Source organism: Eutrigla gurnardus (assembly GCF_963514095.1).
Source record: "Eutrigla gurnardus genome assembly, chromosome: 8".
Classification (NCBI taxonomy): Eukaryota; Metazoa; Chordata; class Actinopteri; order Perciformes; family Triglidae; genus Eutrigla; species Eutrigla gurnardus.
Genome location: NC_139922.1, coordinates 10,110,495 through 10,137,883, shown reverse-complemented (window position 1 = coordinate 10,137,883; position 27,389 = coordinate 10,110,495). Strand labels below are relative to the sequence as shown.

General features: G+C 39.6%; 1 protein-coding gene across 3 annotated transcripts in view; it reads right to left on the bottom strand.

The window, feature by feature from the left end:
• The window catches only part of vdra (vitamin D receptor a), an 86,561-nt gene that overhangs the window by 40,860 nt on the left and 18,312 nt on the right, over nucleotides 1-27,389 (bottom strand). Inside the window, exon 1 of one of the 3 annotated variants that reach the window (XM_084014806.1) lies at nucleotides 10,698-10,802. The exons of the other annotated variants lie outside the window; for them this stretch is intronic. The gene's annotated coding sequence lies outside the window, so the exon portion shown is untranslated. Of the gene's footprint in view, nucleotides 1-10,697; nucleotides 10,803-27,389 lie in introns of those variants that run through there. 3 annotated transcript variants of the gene reach the window in all.

Genomic DNA, 27,389 nt, shown 5'->3' with positions numbered 1-27,389 from the left:
AAAGGAAAAACATGTATAAGTTCTGTTCTGTATTCTGTATTATTGCCATCTAAAGGGTCATTGGAAAAAAGAATGTCCTTTGTTAAAAGACAAAAGCAAAGGATACCATGTGAAGTCAGCTGGTTTGGATGCAACTATTCATTCTCCCACTTTTGGGAACAAAATGACCTGGCAGGGGGTCGGGTATGGCCAGATATTGTAACCTCAAGAGGTCCCTGAACCAGAGCACAGGCTGCAGAAACTGCGTGCTCTGGTTCAGGGAACTCTGGAGGTTCAAGAAATGTAACACATGTATTATTTGGTTGCATTGACACATCAGGTATTTGGTCTGGTCTTACAATATCTGGCCATACCCGACCCCCTGCCAGGTCATTTCCCAGAATGATGTCAACTCCTTCAACTGGAAGTTCAGGGTGAACATCAACCTCGGCATCCCCCTGTACCAAATCACAGGACAAGAACATTTTATGCACAGGCACAAAAATGGTTTACATACCCATCCCTCTAACAGGAACACAGCTCCCTGTGTCGGAACTTGGAGAAAAGAGCAAAATGGCCTCCCTCACAAAGGTGTGCAAAACTCCTGACTCCCTCAATATTTTGACTGGAACTGTCTCATCACTCCCAGTTAACAGTACAAAACCATCAGACATGAATGGAGCATAACCCAAGTCAATGTCAGAGGTGTCTATTGGCTTAACCTGCATTTGAAATGGAGCCATCAGGTTTTTATGGTCTGATTGGGTTTGTTTGTAACCTGGCAGGTGTGACACGTCTTTAAGTATGCAGAAACATCAAGTTTTACATGCGGCCAGAAAAAATGCTGAAGCACACGATGGTAAGGGAGGCCATTTTGCCTTGACCATAAACAGCTGGTTGAGCTTATTCAAAGTAACCCAGGTCTGTTTTCGGATACTACTACTCAAACTTTTAATTGAACATGACGTTGCCCATCACTCAGCGGTTCTATCGGGTTTCCCCAGTAAAGCGGAAAATATTAGACTCAGAAGTGTCATACATGTTGAACAATGGTATTGCCGAACCCTCCTCATCTAGCTGGGCCTTTCCTTGTCTCTTGGTTAGCAAGGGGAAATTCATCCCATTCAAAAGTTTTAGCAATACAAGCATTTCCTGGTCCGTCCACAAAGCGGGAGTTGTTGCATTTCTTGGGGATGGCGGGCTATTATCTGGGTTTTTGAGTTGTTGAAGGCCGACATTAAATATGTTTAGTCTCCCCTTTGTCAGCAGGCATTTGACCAAGTGAAGAGTCTGTTGTCGTCCGCTCTCGTGCTCGCAGCTCCCCGGCTGGTTTTGCCTTTCCAGTTGCAAGTAGATACAAGTGATGTTGGGGCTGGGGCAGTTTTGTTAGAGATGGATGAAAAGGGGGAAGAAAGGCCCATTAGTTATTTCTCTAAGAAGTTCAAAGTGTACCAAAGTGTATCAAAGTGACCTTACGTTGTCATAGAAAAAGAAGCACTTGCTCTTGTTTGGACCCTCCAACATTTCAATGTTTATGTTCGGTCAGGTTTTATTCTGGAGGTATACTGACCACAACCGGTTAACCTTTTTGCGTTCGCTTCAAAATTAAAATCAATGATTGATGCGATGGGCCTTGTTGTTGCAACCCTATCATTTGGACATGCGTCATATTAAGGGCAAAAAAAATGTAGTTGCTGATGCATTGTCACGTGTGCCTTGGACTTAAGATTTGCCTTTGATAAAGTTGCCCCTTCCTCTTTTGTATTTCTTCTGTCCCAGTTTTCTTTACTGTAAAAGTGCTTCCCTCGGATCCAGGTTGCTGAGTCATGAGAACTAGGAGAGAAAAGTGTCTGAGGTGGGTCCTCGCTCTTGAGGAGGGGGATGTGACAGCTCCTTGGCCTCTGACCTATCTTCCATTTGGTTGCCTCGGATTAGGGTTGGATATCGAGAATCGAGTATCGATTGGTTCAAAAGTTTAAATTTCGATTCCTAGTTGCGATACCCAGTCCGCCGACCGGGAGAAGAAGCCGCTGAACACCAACTAACAAGGGTCCAACAGAAGTGTTTGCGTAAGCAAGCGAGTCAAGCATGGATAGTGTGTGTCGACGGTCCAAAGTGTGGCTTAATTTTTCTAAAAACAACTAAATCTTGGCAAAATGCAACACCGCTGCGTCTTCCTCTGGCTCTGGATCCGGGTCCGACCCCAAGTGTGGCACCGCAGTGACTGTACTGCATTCCGAATCCGGAAAGTGAAACAATATATAATGTCTTGCGCCAACATTGAGGCAGCTAACAAATTAGCCCACATATTTTTTCATAGACAATTTACGACCTGAGATTGCTAATGTTCCATGACTCCGCGATGTGCTGAGCCTACTCCGTTCATCTTAGCAGCAAAGGGGAAGATGTTGTGCAACAAAAGGAAGGTTTTACAAGTTGTTTCTTATTGTTTGTTTGCTATTGTGCACCAGGTTAGCCCATCAGTGGGAGCACATGTTAAAGTACCTGCAGCATCACACACTCGTGTAAATGTGTTTTCATGAGGTTTTCAAAAATAAAGCTCTCTTGAGGAAAGTGTACCCCTGTGAAAATGTATTCATAATTTATAATATTTATATTCAAGTTCATAGATTTTATATTTATATTGTAGTTGAAAACAGCCCTGTGAGAAATTCAAAGTAAAAAGTTCATAGAATTAAAATTGATGGAGAAGGTCAGACTATTTCATTCAGAAAGACCATTGGTTAGCTAGCTCATTTAAAATATCCTAAACTGTTTTTACCCTGCCTCTTAAAAGAATTGGAATCGAGAATCGTTTTGAACCGGAATCGAAACAAGGAATCGGAATCAGAATCGTTCAAATTCAAACGATACCCAACCCTACTTGGGATCTTGGGAGTGGCTAATTAGGAGAGATGGCTAACACCTGAGTTGGTGTGAATGCTCACCTACATCTTTGGATGCCTGAGCATTCATTCTCGCTCTCTCTTCTCTGAGTTGCTGGTTTGGTTTGATCTTGGGTTATTTAGCTTTTTTGTTCTCTTATACCTACACACACCCACACACTACAAGCATTACTAATGAACTGATTGACATAGTTAATTTAGTTTATTTAAATACATTTATGTTTACAACTTTAAAAGTCATGCGTGGTCTCCATATTTTGTCCTACCTTTGAGCCAGGTCATGACAGTTCCTAATATACTTCCAATCTATCTGAATCTTAACAGTGTGTAATCAATGGTCATTCAATTATTAAAATTCCTAACATTCTCTAATGCACTGAGCATTAGAGTTTTTCATAATGGGGGTATTAATCACTGCCTTAGGTCATAATTGTCTGGCGAAACCTGACCTCTTTATGTCGCCCTTATTCTTGGCTTTTTCTGTTGGTGCAATATTAAATAAATCTGTTGTTAAATTGTGTAACAAATGCTGTATGGGCATTAGGCTACTACTGTAGTGGGGCGAATGTGAAGTGTTTTAATCGTCCCAGCAGCATCTGCCGAAAAAATGTTTACTGTTTGATATTGTTTAGACAAAAATGACACGATGTTTAACTGAAGAAATTTAATGTGATGAATAAATAGGCAGAAAAAGGTTGACATTTTTTTGTTTACCATTAATATTATATATTAAATATCATATTATAATATTGACATGGAATGTTTTAACAGAAGAACGACTTAATTTAATAGATCAAGTTAAATAAAAAAACAATATATTAAGAAGTGGTACATTTGATTTTTGGTATCATAATGTAAATGTCATTTGTCCCTGCCAGAAGATAATGCTGTACAGAGGTCCTTGGCATGGCAATGTTTGGGAAACCCCTGCTCTAATGCACATGTGGCATACGTTGCATTAGTAGAAAAAACAGGCTTTTTATGGGGCTGATCTTTAATGTTTCTCCAACATACAGCCATGCTCACCACACACACACACACTAGGGCTGAACGATTTTGGGAAAAGATCTAATTGCGATTTTTCTGACAGATATTGCGATTTCGATTTGATTCACGATTTCCTTCAAATCAAGCTTGAGTGCAATATTCACAATGTACAGTAACATTAAAACATTGAATGCTATTACTCTAATGCAAGGACTAAAGTTAAAAATTGCTTCCAAATGAATTTATTAACAAGAAACATGCATGTTCATTCTTTAAAGTCCTTGACCAATGGCAGTTATTACAAATGAACTAAAAGAGCCATCTTTGACTGTCTTAAAATGTGCAAAAATCCTTAACTGTAATAATTTAATTGTAAATCAAATACAAAAACTGTTATTGAAATAAAATGACCCTTCTAAAAAATATGTCAGACATTAAAATAGGTGGGTCATTCATTTATGGCTTACCACTTTTTCTTTACACTCCGCGTATAGCTGTGGGACGGCAACCTGTTAGAAGTCGGTGCGGGAGGGAATTGTATATCTGTCCAGCGTGCGGAGGAGGTTTTTAAATCCGTCTTTCCGGTGTCTTCCGCTGCTCTTAGCGTACGGAGTTACACTGGCAAAAGATGCTGTAATTGTAGTCTGTTTGCTACAGTGGGCCTGATCATCATAGTCACCGGACTTTTTACCGGACTTTTTCGTCATGCACGCGTCATGCAAATGTCTGTGGTGATTTTTCAAGTGTCGGTGTTGTGCCGTAATCAGCGCCCCTGCCGTGAAATGCACCCTCTCGCGGGAGATTATATCACCGGTATATATTGGTTGTGTTTCCGCTGGATGTTGCAACTTTAGCGCGACAGGTTTTGCACAGTACCCGTTTCTGGTGCACGTCTGCAGCCTCAAACCCGAAATACTCCCAAATGACGGACGTGCTGTTTTTCTTGGCGATTAAATCCCCTAACTCCGCTTCTGGTCCAGTTGAAGTAATTTCTGACTAATTACGAATACGGAGCAGGTTAATACTGATTGGTTAGCGTGACCTGTTCACGAGTAGTCTGATTGGTGAGCTTGGCAGGATGGTCGGGAGACGGCATGTGTAAAACAGTTGACAACAGATCCTGGGTGAGTCAGGAGCGCTGCAAAAACCGCAGCTTTGGCGATCACATGATCGCGTTGTCTGAAATCGCAATTTCGGTCAGAAAACGATAAATCGTTCAGCCCTAACACACACACACACACACACACACACACACACACACACAACACACACACACACACACACACACACACACACACACACACACACACACACACACACACTAAACTAAACTAAACTAAACTAAACTAAACTAAAACAGGTTTTTATCTTTTCAACCAGACCAGCAGGAAAACTGCTGAAGGTGCTGCTAATTGCTTGTATGATGTATCTACAAATGTGTGTGTGTGTGTGTGTGTGTGTGTGTGTGTGTGTGTGTGTGTGTGTGTGTGTGTGTGTGTGTGGTGGTGTGTTTTATACAGGCACTCTAATAACAGGGGCTGAAGAAAGCTGAGCTGGGATAAATGCAGGTGGGCTCTCTCTCTCTCTCTGTCTCTGTCTCTCTCTCTGGCAGGTGGAGGCACACACACCTCTGTCTCAAGCTCAAGCAATTCCCAACATGGGAAGAGCCCAGCTGTGCAAATGAATAATGTGTTAATGGCATTGTATCTCAAACATATACACAAGCACTGTGGGTGTACAGTCAGTAATGGCAGCACAAGAGAGTATGAAAACTAGCCCGTCAAAGTGTGCTGCATTTCTCTTGCTAATCAGATTAAAAGCAACACACACACACACACACACACACACACACACACACACACACACACACACACACACACACACACACACACACACACACACACACACACACACACACACACACACACACACACACAGGTTATATTTCTGGCATACCACAAGTGTCCTCTTTTAAGGCTTTAGGCCAAAAAACATGTCAGAACACACTTGATTTGTGCTCCCTATCCCCTTCAATATCACCTTGACTTCTCCAAGCGTCTTTTCCCCCCAGCTTAGTGTTGCATTTTAACAACTTCTGAATGCATTACAATCACCGGACAAGGTGTCCTGAAGAGGTTTTATTTCCCTGACAACTGCATTGTTGTAGGACACACTGGTTGGCAATAAAATAAGTTGTGTAAATTATCAATATCAGATCAGATTTCTTGATATCATGTTTATGCCCCACATAAAAATGAAACGTGTTTCACACATCCACCAATCAGTAATTCAGTGCACGACAGAAGACTACAAAACTATATGGTAATAAATAAGAGCATTAATCAAGATTACACTAAAATAGAATAAAATAATAATAATCAGTGTGCCATGACAGTCCAAAGGTCGTCATACAAACAAAAACCACCTGCACAGTTTTTTCGATCGTTTCAGTCATGAAACAGGTAAAAGTATGAGTAATCAATCTATTTTATCCAGCTAATTCACAAGTGATTGCCTGTACTGAAAATGAAATGTGGTGTCTGATTAGATTAAAATTCCTTCCATTTTAGATGATATTCAGTTGTTTTGACCCAGCAGGCCTGGCCTCCTTCTGTGTTCCCTCTCCTGCCGCCAATCCACAACAGCAGCTTTGAACTTTAGACCTTGTTTTCTAGGCAGAGGATGAAAAATAACAGGCCGTCGGCTTGTTGGCAGACTGACAAGGAGACAGGAGAGGGAGGAGCGGAAAGGAAGAGAGAGAGAGAGAGAGAGAGAGAGAGAGAGAGAGACAGACAGAGAGAGAGAGAGAGAGAGAGAGAGAGAGAGAGAGAGAGAGAGAGAGAGAGAATAGCTTGTAAAGAAAGTAATGAAGAAAATAAGACGGGAACTGAGGAATGAAAGGAGAAATTGAATGACAGAGAGATTGAAGAGGAAGAAGGAGGAAAGAAAAAGAGGCAAGGGAGGGGGGGGGGGGGGGGGGGGGGGGGACACTGCTGGAGGAAACCAAAAAGGGAAACACGGTTGAAGAAATGCAGGCATAACAAAATAAAAAGCCAAGTAAATGAGAATAAAAGGGAAGAACATTATGAAGATTATAATTATACACTACAGGGCTTTTTCCTTCTATTGCCTCCCTTGGGCCAAATATGAGAAACTTGCAGACAATTTACACGTTTTCAAATGTCATGATTTACAGGGTTTTCTTTGTGATGGACGTGGAAGAAGTCTTTTTTGGGCCCTAGGGTGTCACGTGATCTGCACAGCGTGTTGCTGACAGCTTAAATACGATGCCTTAAGAACAAAGGCTGTAATGTATGGAGTACAAAGTATACACACTGAGAGACAGACAGCGTATTCCCAGCAAGCTGATTCATCTTCTAAGTGTGTTTCATTTTGTTTTGGTTTTTCAGTGTTACTAGAAGCATGTGAGGTGTACACTGAAGTGTTCTGGGCAGAAGCCCAACCACGGGAGAGTTTATTAATGTGTACAACAGGCTAGAAAGCCAACAGGCCTACCTGTTTTTTTTTACGATTATTTTTTCGTCTAGAGCGTCTTTCAAGCCTTTTAATATTTTTATACAGACAGTGTGGAAACAGGGAGAGAGAGGGAGAAGACATTGTGGGAAACTGATCCCGGGCCGGGAGTCGAACCCGGGATCGCCGCGTCGACGACGTTGACGTTGACTCCGTACATGGGGCGGCTGACCTAACCACTGCGCTACTGGCCGCCCCCTGTTTATACATTATTTGTAGAACATGTTTACATTATCTTTTGTTATTCTAATTGTAAGGAAAACAAAAAAATCAATAGCTTGACAAGACTGAGGGCCAAATCAGATGAGCTGAGGCTCACTCATCATGGGTGATCAATATGTGACCTAGAATATGTGAATAAGGGCAAAAGGGCACCAGCAGATTGACTGAAAATCATGTCATGCAGCGTTAAAACATGAAAACAGCCTCAGCTGCTGCAACTGAACCACACAAAACATGCTGATGATGATTCAACACAAGTTGAAAAATATGTTTGCTCCAGGCTGAAAAGTAAGAGATTCATGATTTTCAGATTTCAGTCAAAGTTCAACTTTTCCTATACTATATCTTGTGTTCACTGCCAACGCGTTATTCATTGAGATGTATCTCACAATGCTACATCACTAGAAACCTTACTACAACATGGCCGATTTACTTTTCCTCCAATCCAACAATACAGCAACTAAACATATGTGTTTTCCTATGAATAAAGGTTTAAGAAAAGTATATAGCACATTACTTTTGCTTGTTGACAAGGCTAAAACGTTAAATGACTACTCAGACAGCTCAAGTACAAGAAATTACTCATGAAATCAGACTGTACAGGCAGGTTTGTAATGACACTCATAATTCTGATGTCAGATTTGTACACGTTTCTGAGCTAATTCAAATACAATTATACAATTAATTATTTTTTTCTGTTTCTAGTTAAAAGAAGAAGCAGCATTTAAATTGCTCATCAACTGTTCTCCACACAGTGATGCCTGAGCCCAATGGCTCGTTGCCAACTGTGCTAACAGTACTAAATGTACAACATTTGTGCAAACCTGCTTGCAGGGTGGGTGCTATGCTTCTGCCACAATGCTGTCGCCAAAGGAGAGCAGTGCAGAGAGGCAGCCATGAGCTAGCCAGTGGGGCTCGCTCACATAAACATGCACTAAAAGCTTGCGTGGCCAGCCAACAAACCAAGAAGAAGATCAGATAACAACACACACAGAGGGAGTGTGGCTTCATTCTCCACTCAGGTAGACATCACTCCACTACATCTTTACATAGACAATAGTGATTTGCTGCTACATTGATGCTCTGAATTGTGTATATTGATCTTTTAAATATATTACAAAACAACACCAACTATGACCTTGTCCTCCTTCCTTAGATGGCCACTCAATATTTCCAGAGAAACAGGACCAAGCTCCAAAAAACTCCAAGCTTAATATTCTCTGACAACATAAAGATAAATTGTACGTTTTTTTCCCCTAAAGGTTTCCCCATTTCCTGCTTCAACTTGTTAACAACCGAAGGGAAAGGCGACGGTCGTGGCAGCCTTATTCAGGCAAGAGAAAAAGCTGCCTGAGCATTCATCCAGCTGTCAGGACAGGGAGTTTCTGTGTGGTCTCTGTGTGTGTTCATTCACTTCAGGAGGGACAACTAAATAACAAACCACACAAAGTAATGTGTATTACTCTAACTAGTATGCACTATTGGCCTGCTCTAATTACACTGAAGGATAACCAAATGAGGGAAAGAGAAAAGCTTGTTTTCTACAATGTCACACCCAAAGTCTGGCATCAGTCTCAGGAGCAACACTTACCCGCATAGAAAAATGCTGCATTTTAACTGGTGAAACAAATCGGTTGGAGCTCATCTGTTTGTTTTATAGACGTTTGTGTTGTTTGCTCAACATGCAATGATAGCTTCAAAGGAGGTGTTTTATTATGTTATTATTATTATTGTTGTTGTTTTATTGATTCTAATAACATTTAAGAATACCATCATTAGCCACTAGAAATTTTAATGATTTAATGCTTACTCTGTTTACAGAATGACAAATTCCATGAAGGTAATGACTTGGAACGCCAAGTCTCCAACCTGCCAGACCTGTGGACTAGGAGAGGCCCTGGTGACGGGGTGACTGAAGGAAGTCTGGTATAGTAATCCTGAATAAAAAGAAGGCCATCATGGACCTCATTGGCTGGATCAGACAGCGTTTTCTGCTGAAACCCTCTGATGCTTGCTTTGAGGAGTATAGCTGTTGAATACCACGATAACATTACACTGTTCTTGTTGTGTTTGTTTTTTTAAACATTGTTTTTCTCCTATTAATACATACAGTATCATGTAAAAGGTTTACAAAGGTGGTCTTTAGGGAATTGGAATATATGGGATTGGGACAAAAAAAACAACACTCACAATAAGTTGATCATAAATATCATCTGGAGTAACTTGAAACAGCTGCCTAGCTCATTATATTGGTATGTGATCCCATAGAAAAATATTATGTTTCTTAACAACGCATACAGTGATTCTAGTATGATTAAGAGGTTTAAGCATATTATGATTATCAGGATATCATAAATTGCTATTATTTTTGCCAGGATAATCATGCCATGACATTTTCGTGTCATCCCATGCCTAGTGCTTTCCTCGTCAGGCTATTGATCAAATAATAAATTCATAGGTGACTCCATAACAAATATGCTAATGACTAAAAGGCAAATGCCGGTTGAATTAAAAGGAGGGGGTCAAACTGCTTATTTCGTATTATCAAAAGAAATGTATTATATATATATATATATATATATATATATATATATATATATATATATATATATATATAAAATAAAAAAAACAAATAAAATTAAACAGATATGACTACTACCTGTCAAAATGAAGTCCAAACCAAAGTAAATGCTGTCTGTGTGTTTGTTGGTTTCTACCCACCTCTATTTTCTTTGATGAATTCAATTTATTTCTTCAAAATGCATGCATATTTAATCATTTCATAACATAACAGAACATGGGCATTAAAGCAGACATCGTTCAACAAAACTATCAGTGAAGAAATGAGTTTCTCTTCACAGACCATTACCCTTTTACTTCACCCGCTCTGTCTTATCTGGCAAGTACACAGGGTCGATGTTAATATGAACCAAAATATTAATGCAAAATAACATCGACAATGACTGTGATCAAACGTCCAGTTGCCTTTTAGTTGAATGAACAGACAAGCCAGGAATAAATAAAGATTCATAAAAAGGACACCAGGCAGCATTTGCAGCTACCACTGACCTTTTACTCCATTTTCCTCCCAGCAGCCAAACACGGTAGCTTACAGCCGACACTCCTACAGACAAAACCTCCCTAGGTCCAGAGCGATAACTCCCACTTCAGGCTCTCCCTCTTCCTAGCGTCCTCTCGCTTAACTCTCTAGCTGGTATAATGATTTGGATATTTATTGACACTCCCATGCTTGGTCTCTTCATTGCCAACTTGACGATTTCCTCCTGCTACTGCCACCACACCAATAACGCCTCCTCCTCTTATTTCTCTGCCTCTCTCTTTCTGCCTGAAGCGTGTTCATTTGATGCGGCAAAAATAAAACACACTAGCCTGAAGCTATGTCAGTGTTGACGAAGAGTGAGGGGCAAAGGGCCAACAAGGTGAAGCCTTAAAGTTAATGGATAACCTGATAATTGGGGTCAGCAGGGTGAGGGCAAACTCCACAAATATAGCACAAGCCATCACTGACATGAGGAAATAGTTTAAAGGGAAAGGAAAGGGACTCTGCATGATGCCATTAAATCGAAGGAGTGTGATAAAAGAAAGGTTCTAAAAGTTAAATGAGACTGTTGGCAATCTGCTTTGTAACCCATAATTTGGTTAATTTTCCAAGAATGTCAAATTACAAAAATGTGTGAGACATCAATATAATGGTTTTAATTTAATATAATTCAGATGCTTAGCTGAAGGTCTTTGATGTTTCATTTATTACAGCCATTTTTATTTCATTTCATTTAGATAAATAAGAAATAAACAACTGCTGCATCTTGGCAATACCACACCACATTGATTGAAGCAAGAAATACATGCCAGTTTATAATGACCGGTAATAAAACAGCACTCATCTCTTGCTTTCATCTCTGCCGCACATAAACCAACTTCAAAACAATCTGGTATGTAGCCTGGTCCAACAGGTAAATATATGATGTAACAAATTCTCATTTCAAGTTCAAGTATTTGGGTTAGCATAATCTTTGTTGGTATTTCTTCTGATACATACATACATATATATATATATATATATATATATATATATATATATACACATATATATATATATAACACTCCATTGTGGGTTGGATAACACGCATAACAGGATACAATATTAGTAGACTATATGATTCTCAGTAGTAGTGTAACGATTCATGCGATGCATCAATGAATCGATTGTCAGTCCTACCGATTGAACTAAATTGATCTGATAAAAAAAATAAATAGAATGAATCGCTTTGGCTTCACGAATAATCGATATAGATGCATTAAATCTTATGAATCGCAATTCTTATTATGATTGATGTTTTAAGACTGAGTTTACACATTTTTTGGTGCAGCTCGGAAATAAGCATACACCACGCAAAGAAAAATGGTGAAATTGACAAAACGTCTACAGTGTGTTGAATTTGTAAAAGTGCAATGAAATACCACGGGTACACTACACATCTAGCCAGCCACCTTTTAAGGCGACACGGTATCACAGAAGCGTCAGTAGCTGCAGCTAGCACAGTTAACCCTTCTGCTAGCGGTAACCTTGCTGTTAACCTTTTTAAGCGAAAGCGCGTCAATTGCAAAATTTATTTGCACGGACTTACGTACTTACGGCGTGGTAGAAAATGCCACCCACTCACTCTTAACTCACTCATTCACCCACCCTGCCAGCATGTAGCCTGTTGAAAAATGTTCAAAATAACTGAGCAACATTTAATTACATTTTTTATTCAGCATAAAATATTATGCAGGAATACTTCTTATTATTGAATAAATATGTTTAAAAAGTAATTCTGTTGTCCGTTTATTTGTTCACCTTTCAGAAGAATACAGATCAGTCTCAATTGCACTATTGCATGTTTAATTCATGGATATAGAATTCTGGTTAAAAGTTACTGAATCGAATCGACAACTACTGAATCTGAATCGAAGTGAAGCCAAATATTCACACCCCTAATTCTCAGCAATAATAAGTCATAAATACTCGCAACACTACAAGCTGGGTTGCTGTGGCAACACGTCTTTAGAGCCATATAACCTCAATGAGGTGGATGACAGGTCTGGTGACTCGTTTAGGTTAAGTGGCCTAAGCTAAGGGTGCAAGCCACATGACATTGGAATGCTTTAGGGCGATGGAATTTTGGTGAATGTCTTAAGCCTCAAGTAGCCTAAGGAAGTCCAAGCTAAGATTATACATTTTTAATTAAGATGTACTGATGACAAAAGGCATGTGGGGGATAACATAACAGAGTTATACTTCTGGCTTTATCTCGGGGCAATGGACAGATTCCAACAGAATGCTCTGGTGCATCTTTCTCTACTTAAGAAGAAATCGGATTTGAATAATTAAACAACTCCCTAATTGACTGGTTTAAATTCAAACATTTCACTACTGTGTGGTCGTCAAAATCCAACCATCCATTTCACAGTGCTTTAAGCAGCATTTGAGCACATATTATAGTAATATTTATTTGAACAGCTTGTCCAAGACCTGCCGTAGTGAATTATGGGATGAATTCATTCAGATGCAGTGATGCACTAAGCTAGAGGTCAGTCTGATAAAAGATACCCTCAAGAGAAATGTATGTCTAAAAATACTGCATTATAATACAGTGACGACTGTATATTAAATGAGTTTACACTGATTTGGTTAATGGAAGGGTTAAGTATGCCAAAACCTGACATGATGACAGTTGACATGACAGCGAAGTCAGTAGAAACTTAAGTGTGTTGCTTTTTTAGGAAAGCTAATGTACTATACATTATACATCAAAGTGGCTTTTGACGGAGAGAGACTGCATGGAAGATTACGTTTTATTAAAGAAAACCTGACAAATCTATCTAAAAGGTAATTTCTTTATTGAGTTTACAAACACATTTGCTTTCAAGGTGCTCACGTTTAAGAGGATGAAAATATTCATATTCAATAAAACCTATAATATGCACTCGATACCTTTCTAAGTATCCAGCAAAATATCCCAGTTTTAGTTAGTATCGAAACGTATCCATTCCAAAAATACCTTCAATCAATCCTTGCCCACACCAAAAAAAACACCCACATCTCACATGATAATCATTTAATTGTACTCGAGTGGTATTGGTATGAATTTAAGTGTAGAGATATTGGTATTGGCATCATAATTCAAACAATACCCAGACCCCCTTACACTGATAAAAGTATGGCGCTGCAAAATCAAACCACATTAGCTGATCAAATTTGCAACAAAGTCCACAAAGCCAGAGTCCCTGTGATTTCATCACCTCATTGAAGTGGCCAAAAAAAGAGGAGGAGAAAAAAAGGAAAAAAGAAAAATGTGAGGCCTTCTTTGCCCTCTGCCAAAATCTCCATGTCACAGGAAAAAGGCATCAGGCCAAGACTAACATATTAGCTCACTGAAATGTAAGGTGCTTAATGTGGTCAGACAGAACTCTGAAGGAAATTTCTCTCACTTTACCGGCAAAACAACCCTCTTTCGAGCATCTGAAACAAACTCATCAGAAATAAGTTTCCTTTCAGTAATATCAAATCTTTATTACTCCATTCACTGAGGTTAGTGTGGCATACCCAAAATGTCTGCAATTGTATCTTCTGTTAATCTCCTTTTAGAAACAAAACTGGAAAAAGGTTTACTCGTGTTTGACAGTTCAATAAATTACCAGATTATGCGCTCTGTTAAGAGATGTGGCAGCATTGTAGCGCTAGAACCAGTTATCTTGATGACCTATAGTGACAACGCATGAGCATCGTATGCTTAGTTATGTTCACTTTGGCTAGGACAGATACTATGCAGGCTTGTTTTACATTAATTTATTTATTCAATAGCCCTAGAAAACATGTTTTTAATAAGTCTATCTGTCAACATAAAAACAGTGACAATGTTAAAGTCGAGTTGAAATGAAAAATGCCATTTTAGATCACATCACCCTTTTGTGCACCTGTTTAACAATATATATATATATATATATATATATATATATATATATATATATATATATATATACTGTATATATACTACCGTTCAAAAGTTTGGGGTCACTTAGAAATGTCCCTATTTTTGAAAGAGAAGCACTGTTTAGTTCAATGAAGATACCATTAAATGAATCACGAATACAGTCTAAACATTGTTAATTTGGTAAATGACTATTCTAGCTGCAAATGGCTGATTTTCAATGGAATATCTACATAGATGTACAGAGGCCCATTTCCAGCAACCATGACTCCTGTGTTCTAATGGTACATTGTGTTAGCTTATCGTGTTAAAAGGCTAATTGATGATTAGAAAACCCTTGTGCAATTATGTTAGCACAGCTGAAAAATGTGCTGATTAGAGAAGCTATAAAACTGGCCTTCCTTTGAGCTCGTTGAGCATCACCATTTGTGGGTTCGATTTTAGTCTCAAAATAGCCAGAAAAAGAGAACTTTCTTCTGAAACTCGACAGTCTATTATTATTGTTGTGAGAAATGAAGGCTATTCCATACGAGAAATTGCCAAGAAACTGAAGATTTCCTACAACGGTGTGTACTACTCCCTTCAGAGAACAGCACTAAACAGGCGCCAAAATAAAAACCAAGGAGTGGGAGGCCCCGGTGCACAACTAAACAAGAGGACAAGTACATTAGAGTCTCTAGTTTGTGAAATAGAAACTGGCGGTTTCATTAAACGGTACCCGCAAAACACCAGTCTCAGTGTCCACAGTGAAGAGGCGACTCCGGGATGCTGGCCTTATAGGCAGAGTGGCAAAGAAAAAGCCATATCTGTGACTGGCCAATAAAAGGAAAAGGTTTAGATGTGTAAAAGAACCATGCATTGGACAGAGGAAGATTGGAAAAAAGTGTTATGGACAGAAGAATCTAAGTTTGAGGTGTCTGGATCACACAGAAGAACATTTGTGAGACGCAGAACAAGTGAAAAGATGCTGGAGGAGTGCCTGACGCCATCTGTCAAGCATGGTGGAGGAAATGTGATGTTCTGGGGCTGCTTTGGTGCTGGTAAAGTGGGAGATTTGTACACGGTAAAAGGGATTTTGAATAAGGAAGGCTATCTCTCCATTTTGCAACGCCATGCCATACCCTGTGGACACCGCTTGATTGGAGACAATTTCCTCCAAGTACCTCCAAACTATACAAGAATTATTTAGGGAAGAAGCAATCAGCTGGTATCCTGTCTGTAATGGAGTGGCCAGCGCAGTCACCAGATCTCAACCCTATTAAGCTGTTGTGGGAGCAGGTTGACCGTATGGTATGTGAGAAGTGCCCAACAAGCCAATCCAACTTGTGGGAGGTGCTTCAGGAAGCATGGGGTGACAGCTAGAATGCCAAAGGCCTGCAAGGCTGTAATTGCTGCAAATGGAGAATACTTTGATGAAAGCAAAGTTTGAAGGAAAAATCATGATTTCTAACCTCGTCAATGTTTTGACTATATTTTGTATTAATTTGTTACTCATTTGGTGAATAAAAGTGTACGTTTTCATGGAAAACATGAAATTGTCTGGGTGACCCCAAACTTTTGAACGGTAGTGTGTATATCTGTGTGTGTGTGTGTGTGTGTGTGTGTGTGTGTGTGTGTGTGTGTGTGTGTGTGTGTGTATAAAATCAATTGCTTACATCAGCTAGTACTAACCAATTTCAAATATAAAATCAATTTCTTACATCAGCTAGTACCAACCAATTTCATCCAATAATATCATGACATCTATTCACCAATTAATCTGCAACTACAGCTCAGCAGAGCTAGAGAAGGTTGTGAGCTAATCTTTTCAGCAATCAAATCAAATTCCTTACCAACGCTGCATCCCGCCTGTCGATCCTGTTTCACCATACTAGCTAGAGCTAGAGCTAGAGTAGCTAGATACTCTTGAAATACCATTTCAGCTTGACTTTAAATAACAAGGTGGTGATAACTGCCATAAGAAAAAACATTGCAAAGCTCTCAGAGGTTGTATTTTACATTCCTAAATGTTCTCTGCTGTGATGGGATACGTTAAAACCACCATTAAGAACCACAGCGAGGAAGCAGAGAAAGAAAAATATTGCTCTGCTCTTGGAATCAAAACAATGCTATCTCTATGGAGCACTATTTGCAAGCTTTGGATAACTTGAAGGACTTACTAGAAGGGAGATTTTATTTTCTGTTTTTAACTTGGACTTTGGAGGGAAATCCAACACTGTTCTTTCCTAAGTTGAAAGCTTAGTGTGCTGTGCTTGTGTGTGTGTGTGTGTGTGTGTGTGTGTGTGTGTGTGTGTGTGTGTGTGTGTGTGTGTGTGTGTGTGTGTGGGGGGGGGGGGGGGGGGGGGGGGGGGGGGGGGGGGGGCTGGCATCACTAACAGCCAAAAGAACAGGATAAGCCTGCCTGGTATGCAACTCTAATTCATAGCTGCCTTCATCCTCTCTAGAAGGCAGAAAGGTGAATTGCTTTGTGTATCATTCCCACGTGTTAAACAGGAGCCGGCAGTGGTTCGAGGAGAAAGAGATACACCCAAATGGTGTCAAACTCGGTACAATCCTCCGTAACAGCCTCACCTTCGTTCACACACATGACGTGTATGCTAAACCAAAACATACTACCCACGTCTGATTCCAGTTTCCTGTCACTCTGGGAGTTGGCAGACTGGGCACAGCGTACAGCTGCCAGCGCCTTTGTCGAGCAGGTAACATTAGTTAGAACAACAACATTAAGCCAAGTATCAGTTTATCTTCTCTGCAGTATTGTGCGGGGGAATCTTTCCAGGTCGTCTAGACTGCCAAGTATGCAGGTGTAAATCAATACATCACCCATCAAATGGATCTGGAGACTTGTACTTGAAAACTGGCTCCTTCACATTCCCTGATGTGGCTTGGCAAGCTGTTAAAGGAAGAAGAGCTCTGAAGGAGAACGGCCTGCACTCAGTGAAGCAGAAGGGCCCTCTTATTAAACGAGGAGAGAGTGACTTTTTCAAGTTAAGTGTTCAAAATTCAGCCACACTTTGCCATAATTTCAGAGATTTGTCAGTATTACCTACAGTTTGTCTGCATGTTTGTCATCACGGACTCTGTGATGCAGTGGGTTAAGGAAGGATGAATAATAGTCTCAAAAGAACGTTTGCGGTCCAACCATCAGCTGGCAAGTGCAAAACACATAATGAAGCCTTTAATAGAATGTAGGACAGGGACGTGGACAATGGATGCTTTAAATGGGACGCAGGAATGTGGGACACAGAATATAGGTTCTATGACGTAGTTCAGATGGAGGTGTACTGCAGAGGGTGAGCGCTATGAAGACGTGCTACTTTCATGTGTTACAGGAAACTTCTTAACTAGTTCTGGAAATAAAAGACTGCAGTCACGTTCGGCAAGTGTCAGGTGTCACAACAACACTGATGTGTAACCACAAGGGCCTCCATTTGTAATGCCTCTCAATCAAGCAAGGTATCACAGCTAAGCACATGGACACCCGAGTAGCTTCTTTCTCAAAGAAAAACAATACAGGAAGAGAATGTATGCACTGTACCTTCATTTGAACTGGGTCGATGTTTATCTCCTGAATGTGAAAACCTCTGTTGAAATCTTTTAAACTGAATTTCCCCCTTTGCTTATAGTTTACATCTATCTGAAGTAAAACTATGTAAGGCATTTTGTTATATTCTTTATACAATGTTATAATCGTATAATCATCACTAATCAAGACTAGGGGTGGGCAATATAAAAGAAAATCACGATATTTCAGGGTATTTAGGCGATAATGATACATTTGACGATATGACAAAATACTGCAAAACAGGTTGTTATTCATTTCATACTTCTATACACTATAATGAGGGATTTTAGCCCATAAATTAAAAATAAATAAAAAACGGACCTTGAACTTTTACACATTTTATTAAAAAAAGCACTGCAAACCATTATAACGAAAGAAAAGCTCAACATAGAAAGTTGCACACACTTGTTTGGATTGCGCTTAAGTTATTTGAAGCTTCAAGCTCCTTCTGTTTATGAAATATGGACAGTCTTTTGGGTAGTGTCCATGGGTGTTTTTATAGTGTACTCAGTGTACTTCTTCTGTGCCATTTATGTTTTTAACTTTCTCTTTCACTACAATAACTCTTTGACTGTCATTTTCTCTGCTTTGAACTCCTCCGTGTCTCCCGTTTGCGCAAACACAACAACTCACGGCCAAGAGTAAATTAGGCTCCGATTGGCAGTAAAAGCTCCTACGGGAGCCAATACGACTGTCCGATGCATAAACGTAACTCTATACGTCACTAGCAAGATGGTGGATTAGAACTGATCGATATATGTATACAAAATGGAGAAATGCGCCACGGAGACGAGGAGACATCTAGTCACATCTTTTACAACTTTGCGCATTCATTTTGTTGTCGGAAATAAATGGCTCACATGGACAAGCAGGGTACCGTTGTTTAGCCACGTTTTTCTAGTTTAAAAGGGAAAAAACGCATGTTTCTAGCACAAACCATTAAAGAGTAATGACGCTGGAACAGTGTCGTCTTTTGTAGTGTATACGCTACAACGGGTCTCAGAGGGTTTTGAAGTAGCTCCTTTTTTGGGAATTATTTCTTCTGAAGTATTGCTTTCAGCCATGTTTGGTTTCAATCATGCTTGTTGAATGTTAATGAGCTGCATGAGTTGCGCTGCATGACGCTGTGAGCGTACGCTGACAGCATAAGAGGCATGACGGCAACCAATCAGATTTTTCATATCCTAGGTCTGTCATTACTTCATCACTCTGTCATTCTCCCCATCCCGTATCTTGCCCCTTTAATAGTGAGACTAACATGACTCATTAGTTGACTGGGAAGAGACAAATACAAGGACATTAAAACATGATTTAGGATTGCTAAATTTGATGCCAGCTGCTTTATATTTGTGAAAACAAGTAACAATTGCTACAATAAAAGTACAAAAATGACGCTATACATTGTGTGTGTGTGTGTGTGTGTGTGTGTGTGTGTGTGTGTGTGCGTGTGTGTGTGTGGTGAGCATGGCTGTATGTTGGAGAAACATCAAAGATCAGCCCCATAAAGTATAGCCTGTTTTTTGTGTAGTGTACATACCGTATACACATTAGAGAATGTCATTCATGACTGTGAGCCTCGACATGTGTGGTTCTTTAAATGTGTGCTTTTGCCTGGCAAATGCAGAATAACTGACAGCAGTAGTGTGCTGCCAACAGGGACGTAGTACTACACGAAAAGGACCAATGCCCTTCTCTACAATGGAGTCCACTGTAAAAAGGCTGGCAAATAATCTTAGACGAGTCATGGCGGGAAAGAAGTGGTTATAGTGCAGCGGCCAGGGCAGAGATTAGCCACTGTGATAAAAGGAGAAACTCTCACAGGCAGATTAACAGAGTGCAAATGGCCTCTTGAAAGAGATCCTTCAGATCCAAAACACAGACATAAGCTTCCATTCAAACGCCTATTATCCAATTCTATTCCATCCCGTCTGTCTTTTCACTCAGTTTAATACATTGTGCCACTGATCTAATACTACTCAATTCTTTCCTATTCACTGTCAGAGAAGTATGAGAAAGAGTTTTCAGGGCTGGCATCTTCAGTGCCATAGTCTGTCAATCAAGCACAAACCTGCAGGTCCTTTGTAAATTAATTATTCACTTCTTCCATGACATCATGTAGTTTACTTTTCTGGTGTTAACCCAGAGCTCCGTTTTAACTTATTACTGTGAAATAACAAATGTGAGAGTATCCTGTATGACGACATGTCACTACATATATTATGAATGGGTTTTATGGACTGAGGGCTCATGAAACTTGATCCATCTGTTATGTTGACATGATAATGATGATCTCTTTCCGACAAATTCATCCCTGACTTCTCATCTGTACTTGCATATTCACATACAACCACTGGTGTAAGTGATACCTTTCCAAGTTAACTTCCAAATGAGGTGCACATCATAAAATACAAGATGGAAAAACCGAAAGTCAGAATTTTTACTTACTTCCAGACTGTGTGGGTGTGAGCAGTTGGTGCCTCGTTCATGTCACCTGCCCTCACTCTGCCGTTGCACCTGTAGGGCAACTTGCACCTTATCGGGACTATGATGGATTTTGATTACCTTAGGGCGTGCTTAGGGTGTGATTTCTACTCCAATTCAATTTGGCACACGCATAGCACATGGTGCTTATATAAAGGTGGATCAATGGCTCTGTCCAGCAACGTCACATGCAGTATTGTAAACATTAAAGAAAATGACAATACTGTGTCCCTGCCAACACTTAAAACCTATGAAGTTTAACACAGCATCTCCACTGACTGCTGCCTTTGATTATCAGCTGGTTGAGATTCAGCGTTATTTGTAGGGCCTTTAGAGTAAAAATCTGTTTTGACTTTCCGTACATGACATCAACTTGAGCCTGTGCATTTGTGTAATTTTCAACATCTAATCGCTGCCTTTGTTTGCGCTGTCAGCACTCTTAGCCACTAGAAAATTTAAATAGCCTCAATACAGTTATTGGAAGGGGATGTTTTCACAGCAATATAACAATGATATCGGAGACAGGGAATTATGACCTGTTAACTTCCCAACACCAGCTCCAAGCAGCTTATCATAAATTATTAAAACTACTAATGCCAAGAATTCTGCTCTTTTTTTTTACCAAACCAAGTATTTAAATAGAAATACAACCATGTCATCTGAATTCTGTTTTTAATGCAAATATCAACTATAGATGATAATAACAAAGTTAAAGGATATCATATTGGCAAAAGAACAAGAATAACAGCACTCTGTGCATCTCTAACTTTACTCATGACTTTACCTTGTAGATACCCAACTGACGGCTTAATCCAGAGTGACAAATGCTGCAGTTGGTATAATGCTATAATAAGCCTGAAAAATACCATAATTAGTCAAGTACTTAGTAATGTTTTTAACTAAATTGCAAGTGAAAGGGGCCACTTATAGGAATGATCTCAGAGAATTATCCCCAGCTCAGTGGACCACAGTAGCATCTTTCAGGTCATCGTTTTGGTTAGACAGCCCTCAACTGAACTGTTTTAGTAGACAGAAAATGGCCAAAACGGCAAGAGACAGGGACTTTGTCTCCTTTTTTATTGTAAGACAACAAACTCTTAGTGAGTCACTAATCACTGAAGCATTATAAAAACTATGAACACATTTTCATCTTATGCCAAGTCATTTCACAATACCATTTTTGGTCTTCAAAAAAAGGGAGAAGACGGTTACATTGGGACAAGTCCATGCAAACGTTTCAAGTTTAACCACAGTCGGACCCCATTGTAAAATTACACCAAATGTGAAAACAAAAAAAAAGAGAGTCTTTCCACCCACTACCTGGCATCCATTTATGAGCGAAAATAACAGGGCTTAGTGGAAAACAACAGTGTCTGACAGAGAAAATGACTCATCTCTTCATCGCTGCATCTCTCGCTCTCTGCCTTCCTCTTTTCTAGTTACCAGCTCCAGAACATCCTGTACATAAAAACATAGCTGAACTTAAATGAGAACATAGACACCAGTACTGTGCACAACACGTTTACCCCTCTGTTCCAGGAACTGGTGGGGCAGGCTGACAAAAGTTAAGGAAATAAACACTGTGCCCATACGACAGGCAAAACACAAATGAGTTGTTTCAAAAGTTTCAAATTTAGAAATAGAATAAGAGAAAGGAAATTAGTTCCACGCATTAAATCACAAGGGTGGGATTTCTATCATGTCAGATTTACCAAAGATCTCTATGTGGCTGCAGCAGCCTAGTTTGCTTCCTGTTGTCAATAATCGATGGTGTAGAACTACAGGGTGAGTTTGACAGAGTAATTTCCTCTCTATCACAGAAGCGATTGAAGCCCAGCCTCCTGTTGAAGATCCACCACATTTTGAACTACAAAGACAACAGATACATGCTGACAATAATACCTGTTGCCAGTTGTCATCGGTGAAGACTTGATACAAAGAGAGGCTCAGGCTGCTCTGTCCAACCTAGCTATGCTGATAAAGCTTGAGCTCCATTACTAGCACAAAGCTACAGTGATTTTCACAAGTTCTGCTGGAGGTGATTGCTGACATCAGTGCCGAGGGCAAGTCAGTCTGTCAAAAGCAGCCACATTTATTTCCACTCTTGATAGAGAAGCCGAAATCTCTGCTTTCAATAAGAAAATGAGTTCAGGCAGGCTTAGTAGGTAAACACGCCGGGCTCATCAGAAGGGATTGCATGAATCCCTTGCACCATACTGGTACGGGTAGTCATGGTGGCAGCACATTTCTATAAGGCTGGGTCTACATGGACTTCTTAGCTCTGAATTAAGAAGACACTTTTTTAGTATTAATTAAAGATTGTGTTTAAAAAAAGTCAAGCGGCACTGAACAGCTAATAAGAGGAGAAAAAGCATATCATGTAACTTTCATAAATAATATTCTGACTTATTTGGCAAATTACTGTTGTATGAGGAATGCTATAAAAAGTATTTGTATATGACATTAATAAATAAAAAAATATCCCTCTCCTCTTCCTCTTCACAACACTCGCGAGATGCTTGTTGACCTTGATACACCACTTAGATTAGAGGAGTTCCCGCAGATTGCAAGCAGCAGGAAATTGCTGAATGTGTGTGTGACGTGTGTGCGTTTACAAGCGCATGGATGTGTGAGAGGCCTCTGTAGAGAAAGCAGCCCAGCGACATGACTCCAGCCTTGGCTGGTTTGATAACTTCCACTTTGTCCTTGGATGGAAAATGGGAAAGAAACAGGAATTGTTCCACAGATTTCTAGATTTTGGATCAGCATCTATGTGAGTGGGGCAAAATTTTAAAAGGAACATGACAGACGCTTGGCTCAAGATATGTTTTTCTGTGCACTGGCACATCTTTTAAATTTACATGCATCACATGGTTTTTTACCTGCACCCAACTTCTTTTCTTTTTTTTTTTTTTTTACTGCACCATTTGTTCTATTTGTCCTTCACCATGTGAGCAAAAGTTTCCAAGCATGTTATAAGAGCCAATGTTTTCCAATCTAAAAGATAATATTTGTGTGACAAATGTTCTCAGAGGTGCACTGCTCTAAAAGATTGTGTGATGAGTATCAGATGTTTTACTAATGTAAAAGATTATATCATGTCGCATGAATTGTCTGGGAACCTCTTCACAGGGGTTGTAGGCAAAACCTAGGAGTTGAGTTCCAGTTTGACTGTGCAACACCACGACCAGGGCCTATTTCAGGCTTCAATAAATTCTTGGGAAAAAGTTACACGGGGGTGCCAACTTTTCAATTTAGTTTAGAGTGAAATTATAAAATCACTTCAGATTTTACATGAGCCAACTTCCCCACTAATTATCTCAAAAATGTCACTGTAAACAAATGTTTCATGATCATAGTCATCCAGAACACTATTGGTCTGATGATGGATAAGATTCTTGGGGCAAGGGACTATATTTCTGGGATTATCTGCTCATTGTTTACAATCTGGTTAGCAACTAAAGTACAAAACCGGGGTTATGAGACAACAAGTAGCCGGTTTATAAGATAATCCAACAAAACCAATAGAAAGATATTGTTACAAGAAAACCGGTTGCTTTCCAGATTGTATTTCGGCGAATGCATTCCACTCTTTAATTTCCATAATAACTATTTACCTGCATTCAATGACAGCCTGCTCGAAAGTGTTTCGTCAATACTGCCCAGACTACAAAAGGAAACCAGAACTCTTCCGATACCTAAATCTTTCTGTCCCGTTGCATATGATACAGAATCTGGTTATAGCGAATATCCTCAACAAGACTGCATTGATGTGAAAGATTAAAATGTATTAATATATGAAACTGCTTCAAATTGACATTTTGAGGAGAAAACCAATGTGCTTCTCACAAAAGTTATTCAGGAAACAGTTATTTACAATCAGGAATTATTTGATGATGCTTTTATTTGGTCTCTAAAATATGAGAAATTATTTCTGAAATGTGTCTTTCTTAATCCTTCTTAGCCTCTCCGAGAGATGCTACCATAACCGTATGGATGAATTCTTTACGTGCTGCCATTGCATTATGCTGCTCTGTGTTGTCGTTCAGTGCACTTTCACCATCCTCTTAACTCGCCTCAACATTATCAGTGAGAAATGGTTTTCTCTGCCATGAAAATGGACGTGGTGTGAGAGCGGGTGAAAATGTCAATTACATTGGGCCTCGCGGTCAGTGGTTACATGCACTGCTGCGTTTAGGTGCTGAGAATTACACGGACTCTTTATATGTAATATAATGTAATAGAATTTAATATATATAATATTAAAGTAAAAATGGTATGGAACGTGTTCAAAGTTTTGGGCCTGGTTGGCAAAGCACAGTAGGTTGACTGATACCACATTGTGGGGTTTCTGGGTATTGAAGATTTTAAAATGTGTTTCAAGTAATGGTTTTACTGTAGATGAATGACTCACCCTTAAAGTAATATGAGACCCTCACCAACAAAAAGGTTCACATATTCACTATGAGAACACAAAACACAAAATCACAAGTAAAAGCAACAGTGAAAATAGGATTTGTGAATATCTTGTGCAGCTATAAAGTGTACAATTGTCAAACATGATGGCTGCTTTTTTTTCAAACACATGTGAAAGCAGAATCTGATTCCGAGTGACAGTTTCAACTCTGCAGTGACCTGCACAGCTGTATATAAGTGGGATAAGGGAGGGATCAGGCTGAGTTAAGTGTGCAGACGTTTAGCCACTTTTCTTCTGCAAATGTGCCTGAATTCATGGATTTATGGGTTTAATTATGTGTGTGTGTGTGTGTGTGTGTGTGTGTGTGTGTGTGTGTGTGTGTGTGTGTGTGTGTGTGTGTGTGTGTGTGTGTGTGTGTGTGCTCGTACAATAAAGACTGAGCGCCGTGTGTGCGTGCTCGTACAATAAAGACTGAGTGCTCAGGATTTCCCAGCCAGGCTTCGCCAAATCAGAGTTAAAGAAAACAAAAACCACAACCAACCGACACCACATGGAGAGCAAAGAAAGAGGGTGAGGAGAAAAGAGGGGGGATGCTGGAGGAGTATAAATCATTATCTATGTTTAGAGTTGTGGCTGTTGTTTGTTGCTCGGTTTCTCCTCTCTGTGTAACAAGCATACGTCCTCGGAAAACATAACCACTCCACTCCTGGTTTCGGCCGCTGCGTATACACACATTTACACAAACATACACACCCAGAATTATGTTCACTGGAATGAAACGACATGTTGTCTTAGGCATGACATCTGCATTACAGCTGAATTCATTCAGTACTCGGTTAGAGAACGATAAATTGAATATAATTTGTTTTGCGGATTGTGCTACATGGGATGTAGTCAGTGACTATATTACAAGCTAACAAATTGCATACATACATCACACACTTTGTTTTTTGTAATATATTATTATAGTTATATTATTTGTGGATTGACAGTGTTATTTTAATGATGCTGAATCCAGTAAAAGCTGCCAGCAGGGAGCCTGGATAGAAAACTAATTTCCAAAAAAAAGGGTTTAAATTTTATTTAACTTCCTTTACCTTCATTTCTGATCATGGATGAAAAAAAGTCTAATTCCATTGTGATAAAAATATATAAATAACAAAAAAGTATTGGCATTATAAATGATAGTATAGTAAAATATAGGAAAGTAAAATGGTTTGCGTGATACTGCACACTTTTCATAGCTCACCCATAGCAACAGTCGGAACAGCTGGACCTTTATCAGTTCAGCACTTGTTAGCATATAGCGACGCTGTTGACGTGAATATAATTTCCATAAACTATAACTTAACATGTCTAACCACATTGCTTACTTTAACACACCCTGCACATTTAGCAGAACTGAGGAAATACCATGTTTCAACCGCTCCATATCTAATCAGAAATTCCTCATGTTGGCATGGACTCCAATGTCAGCACCATATTAGGCACATAAACTCAACAGAACAGCTGTTGCAAAGCAGCATCAGAGGGAAACCTTAGAAACCCAATTTATCTGCACACCTTAATTTTTAATTGTCAGATTACCAAAAAGAAAGCCTGTTACATGTTAAGCCGTTGGGAGACAACAATCCAGACAGCATCCAAACCAATTTAATGGCATCAGTACTGAGACACTTTACGTTTTTCATTGTGGATTTGAATGCACATCTTCGAGGAAATGAAAATGGTGGAATCGTGACTGCCAATTGCTTTTTCACCAAAGTGGTACATAACCTGTCTGTTATAATCGCCGTTATCTCAACATCTTGGAGGACACTTAAACTCAGAAGGTGTAGGTGCTGTTAATTTGACTTTTTCAGTATTTATTTATTGCAGAATCTAAAATCATTAGAATCATATAAATGGAGTGATCGGAGGGCTGTACCTTACCGTTACCGCGGTACAGCAGCATTGGAAATTTACACCGCAGAGCTAACCTGTTCCAGAGCAGGTTATGTTCCCGATAAGAGATCAACGTGTAGAAAAGCACCGCCTATTGACCAATCAGCTCTCTTGGAAAACGGTATCAGCATTTGTAAAAGATCCCATGGGGCTCTGTGCTTGGAGAAAAGAAGAAAAAAAAAACGCTTAATGCGCAAATCGTGAGGTCTCTTAGGAGAGCTAGTGTTGAAACCGATGTTTATATGAGAGATCCAGATTCTCATCGGAGGGAATGACTTATCTGTGTCAGCATACAGCCTACTTACCACTTTGAATTATGTTTTTCTAGTTATTTTATTTGCTTCCAAGTCCGTTTTACA